This window comes from Petromyzon marinus, chromosome 78, assembly GCF_048934315.1.
Source record: "Petromyzon marinus isolate PM22_M1 ecotype Great Lakes invasive population chromosome 78, UKy_Petmar_22M1.pri1.0, whole genome shotgun sequence".
Classification (NCBI taxonomy): domain Eukaryota; kingdom Metazoa; phylum Chordata; class Hyperoartia; order Petromyzontiformes; family Petromyzontidae; genus Petromyzon; species Petromyzon marinus.
Window position 1 is genome coordinate 242,239 of NC_133744.1, and position 6,025 is coordinate 248,263.

Here is a 6,025-nt window from a genome sequence, read left to right on the forward strand (position 1 = left end):
ATCTCACCTCGTAGAGTTCGCTATTAACGTTGTAAAATAAATAACGGACAAGAAGTTGTTGAAAATAATGTTTTATTCATCTGCAAGAATATTTACAGTACAACTCGTATCGAAAGTTGATTAAGTCTTATGTTCAAACAGTTACAGTACAATCTTGATTTGAAGCTTTCGTGACTGCAGGAATCCACTCTTTGGTTATTTCGTTAAAGTCACGTAGGTAGAAAAATAATAGATCACATTATGGATCTATTATTATCTATTATTTTGTCTACCTACGTGACGTTACCTAAAGAACCAAAGAGTATAGCTACATTTTGATTTAAAGCTTTCGTGACTGCAGTAATTCATATTCTTAGTTTTTTCGGTAAAGTCACGTTGAAGGGAAACAACAAAATAATAAAATATATAAATATATATAAAACAATAATGCAAACCATGTCAATTCCAGGAATACCAAACCAAATTATCCTTCCCCATTGATGTCTTTATTAGTTCACCATATTTGTTCACTGTGCGTCTATTTTGAAGTCCAAACAATACATAAGAGGAATGCTTCATCAAGGTACATCCTGAAATCGGTTATTTTAAGTCGCTTATTGCCAAAAAAACCCCTACAATATTGAAAAAACACGTTTAAAATGTTGAGTAAAGATGTAACAGACTCATTCCAACTTTAGCTCAACAGGAACACTTAACCACTACAATATTGTCAGCAATTGAACAATCACAACCAGTGCTTATCACACCACTTCAGCAAGAAATCCGAAAACATTAAACCACCACGTCACGAAACTCACAAAAACTGTAAGGGGCAACATTACAAGCAAAATTACTCAATCCGGCTTAATAGGTTAAACCACATGCAACATTATTTCTCAGTCACCCCTAGCTCTCGGTTTGACTCTCGAGCCACTCCATTACATCCAGCCATCTCTCGGGATCCAACTGCATGGGATCGAAGGTGGAATCTCCTTCAGGACTCATTGCAGCACCTTGAATTTCACCTTTTGATTTCAGTTTCCAATCATCGTGGACCTTCTGATGCCTGTTCAGATTTGATGACTGTGAAAATGCCTTCCCACACACAGGGCACAGGAATGGCTTATCGCCCGTGTGTGTTCTCTCATGGCGTTTAAGGTCTGAAGAAAGTGAAAATGTCTTCCCACACACAGGGCACAGGAATGGCTTCTCACCTGTGTGTGTTTTCTGATGAGTTTGAAGAGTTGATGACTCTTCACGGACAAAAAGTTATTCAATTGCTTGGTGTGTAGGAAGGCATTTTCACGGACATCACATCTTAAGATTCACGAGAGAACACACACGGGCGAGAAGCCATTCCTGTGCCCTGTGTGTGGGAAGACATTTGCACAGTTATCACATCTTCAAAGTCACCAGAAAACACACACTGGCGAGAAGCCATTCCTGTGCTCTGTGTGTGGAAAGGCATTTGTACGGCCATCAAAACGGAACAGACATCAGAAGGTCCACGATGATAGGAAACTGAAATCAAAAGGTGAAATTCAAGGTGCTGCAATGATTCCTGAAGATAATTCCACCTTCGATCCCATGCAGTTGGATCCCGAGAGATGGCTGGATGTAATGGAGTGGCTCGAGAGTCAAACCGAGAGCTAGGGATGACTGAACAATAATGTTGCATGTGGTTTACCTATTAAGCCGGATTGAGTAATTGTACGTGTTTCTTTTAGACAAAGTAATACCTTACAATTGATTACATCAGTGATTTTGACACTTTAGTTTTACAATGTGTTTGAGAGTTTTGTGACGTGATCGTGGTAAATTGCTGAAGTGGCATGATGATCAGTGGTTGTGATCATCATGCCACTTCAGCATGGTTAAGGGTTCCCGTTGAGCTAAAGTTGAAATGAGTCTGTAAATAAATCTTCGCTCGAAATTTTAAACGCGTATTTTATTTTATATAGCTTTTTTGGTTTGTAATAAGCAACCTTAGATAACCGATTCAGGATGTACATTGATGGCGCGTTCGTCTGATGTACGGCTTGGACTTCAAGTCAGACGCATAGTGAACAAATGTGGTTAACCAAGAATGAAATCAAGGGGGAATGATACTTTAATGATTTGATATTCCTGGAAGTGACCTGGTTTGCATTGTATTGTAACTGTTTGAGCATAGGACGTAATAAATATTCGGCACGAGTTTTTACGTAAATATTCTTGTACATGAATAAAAACGTATTTTTAACAACTGTTTGTCCGTCATTTATTTTACAATTTTTAAATAGCAAAAACGTGTGGATCCGAGTTACAGGTAGAGCGTCTCCATCACACAAATCTCCCCTTAACGAGCAGTATCTTGGCTGTCTCCCCATCACCATGTTCCTAGAGGGGAATGGTCCCCGTTATAAATCGTCTCGCAGCATTCTGGTCCCTAATCCCGAAGTAAACTGGAGATCACCTGTACTGTGTACCATGTCAACTGTAACACTATTAACGATAACACTAAACATTAAATGACTATACACTGCGTTTATGATTTTCTAGCGGTAATTACCCGGCGTTGCCCGGGCGAAAAAGACAGACACACACATCGACCAACACAAACAGACATTTACCCACACACACAAAGACATTGACTTACACAGACACACATATGGAGTCACAGACACGCATAGCTAGGCTGTCACACACACACATCGACCTTAGCACACATATGGACTAACACACACATATATCGACTAAGAGACACACACATGGACATACACACACATGGACCCACGCACACACATCGACTTAAACCCACACACAGACACATGGACTCACACACACAGACATGGGCTTTAGATACACACACATGAAGGAACACACGCAAATATCGACTCGCACACACACGCATTGACTTACACACACATATATGGACTAACATACACCCATCGACTGACACATATAGAGACACACACTCACATGGAGCCATGCACACATATCGACTAACACACAGCGACTGACACACACACAAGGACTGACACGCACACTTGGACTTACACACACACATCGACGTACAGACACACACATCTGGCGTTGCCCGTGCAAAAAATACACGGACACACGTAGACTTGCACACACACATGGACATAAATGCACACACATGGACTCAAACACACACACATATGGACTGACACACACACACACATCGACTTACACAGCAATCCCCGATGATGCCACAGCTAGAGCAATTTTCTCTCTCTGGCGAGACTTAGCGAGGAGCAGTTTGATAACAAAGGTCTTGCCAGTACTGGCAGGTGCATCAAGGTAAAAAAAGACTCCATTTGTAGTCTCAATGTGTTCCAAGATTTTCGTGTAGGATTCAATTTGTACATGCATGAGCTTTGATATGATATTTGTAAATGCGAATCGGGAGTCGCTAACGCGACTTGGGATATGCAATGTTTAGAATCCCATTAAAACGATTAGAATCGCACTATGGTCATATTATAATGAGGATGTTTAATGCTGGATGAATGTTTCATCTCCGTGACATCGAATAGCACTCTACAATATCCACATATATATGTTTAAATAAACGTGCAAACCCAAAATAATCCCGTGATATTATTAATCGTTGCAATTGTAACGACTCCGGACTCAGACAATAGAAGGTTCTTTTGTTTAGGCTTTAACACGGCTTCGGACCCCGGCGTCACGATATAGCAACGACGACGAGGAGACAGCAACCAGCCACGACCCGAATCCCCACTAACACAGCCCCGAACCTCGTTCCTCCACCTCTCTTACTCTCGGCGTGAACCTCCCCCAACCCTTGGTCTCGCCTTCCCTTCTTGAACTCTCTCTATCCTGTTGTCACCACTTGTCCCTTCGTTGACGCACTGTCTGAACATCCCCCCCCCCCCATCCTCTTAAAAATAATAATTGCCGTCTCGGCAAACAACAATTCTTAGAAGCCACGTGCGTCAGGGCAGCAGCTGTAGCAACATTTTTCCGACGCCTCTACAATCACAATCTTAACGCTCAACTGTAAGGGGTAAGCCGTGTGACCCTACTCACCCGACAACAACAATAAACCAACAAAACAATAACAACCACACACAAATCCTAATACGCTTCCACGTTGTCCAAGGGGACCCTTCTATTGTCCGTGTGTTGGGTGTGGATCCTACCAGCGCAACCTTGCGCATTTAGACCGTCTCCTCCAGCCGGTACCTCGCCCATGATGGAATCTTGTGCCTTTCCGGGCGTCAAGGGTTCGCACCACAGCCTTGAAGGGTTAGGCAGGTCCCTGGCTTCTTGTGAAGAATATGAGCGGGCTCCAGGCACCGCTCCCTCTCACGTGGCGGATCCTTGAGGCACGCCGAGCCTCTGGGGCTCGTAAACTGTGGGCGGTACAACACATTTCCTTTGGCGTACGGTTTCCATTGCCGAGCGCCCCATCACGTCGGACACACCAGACTTGGGCTGTACAATCCATGTGGATGAGCTGTCTGGGTGGGGACGGACATCAGTTTTGAGGCTGGACCGGTGGACGAACCAACGCCGACGCCCCAACTACATTCGTACTCACTGAGGCCGTCTCACCTCTATGACTTCTACCGGACAATCCGGACCCTGCCATGGGCGGAACTAATTCTAATAATTCGAATGGAATTCGAATATCACACTTCAATGTACGGCGTGTTCTAATCTAGAACACGAGTTTACAATGTTATTTTATAGCGTTATAATGTATAGCTCATAGAGTTCACAACATTAGATTTTACTATTACACTTGTTTACAGTGTAATTGTTATGGCGTTACAATGTATATAGCACACAGTTAAAAAGGTTATATTGTTAGAGTTCATAATGTTTGAGTTTACAGTGTGAGAGTTTACAATGTGAGAGTTTGTGGCCGTGTCCTGTTCTCGCGGGACCCCACACGGATTTGGAAATAATTGCGATGACCATGAATGATCTGAGCTTTGAGCGACTAATGTTTACTTTGTTTCAATATAACTGAGTGTAGGTGAGTGCCATCGGGGCTTATTGAATACTACTCATGAATGAACTCACTCCTTAATGAAAGAAATTGTAATCATTTTGGTAGAACAAGTCACCTGCCTTTTCAAGACGAATAGTTATCTTCAATAGCGTTCTTAAATATATTGCTAAAATACACAGCAGAGGGAAGGCTGCCTTGTTGTGTTATTCTAATAATTTTAATGCAATTCTAACTCTGTACCCCTCCCCTCACCCCAGTTCGCATATCCGACCTCCGGTTCGCTTGCACGTACGCTACACATGCATATGAGCAGAGTGCGATTTTAATACTTCTAATGAGATTACAAAACCGATCCTCCGTTTACGTTGTTAAAAAAGAAAAAAAACAGTTTTTAGTTTATAGTCATTTTAATGTTTAGTGTTAGTGTTTATAGTGTTATCAGTTTACGTGTTATACAGTGCAGGTGATCCCCGGTATACTTCGGGATTCGTGACCAGAACCAGATTCGGGGCAGAGCACGTACCGGGTGGCACCTGTGGACAATACAACCAGGCCCTGTCCCCTACCGCCCATGAAAGCACGTGTTCCCGTCGCCCCGTGATCGTTTCATAAGCTCTGGCAGTGACAGATCTCGTTATGAATCGTTTCTAAACACTAAACATTAAACGCCTATAAACTGTTTTTATCATTTATACCACCATAAACGCGAGGGACGGTATTATAATCTCATTAGAAGTATTATAATCGCACTGTGCTCATATGTACGTAAAGTGTCCGTTCAACCGAAACGTGTCTAAACTCTTAAACGTGTTCGTCGTCAAATTGACGGAATTTTATTGTGTCTCGGTTTAGACATGGTTGTCGTTCTTGTTTTAGCAGTCGACAAAATCCAAACGTCAAGGCGAAACATCCTTGCGGCCGACAACGTACTTTTGACTCAATTACACCGCTCCTGTCACTATGCTCACATGCAGCAGAGAGGCTCTCCACAGTACCACGAGGAAACGAACCATTCAATTGCTCTGTGTGTGGGAAGGCGTTTTCACGTTCATCAAA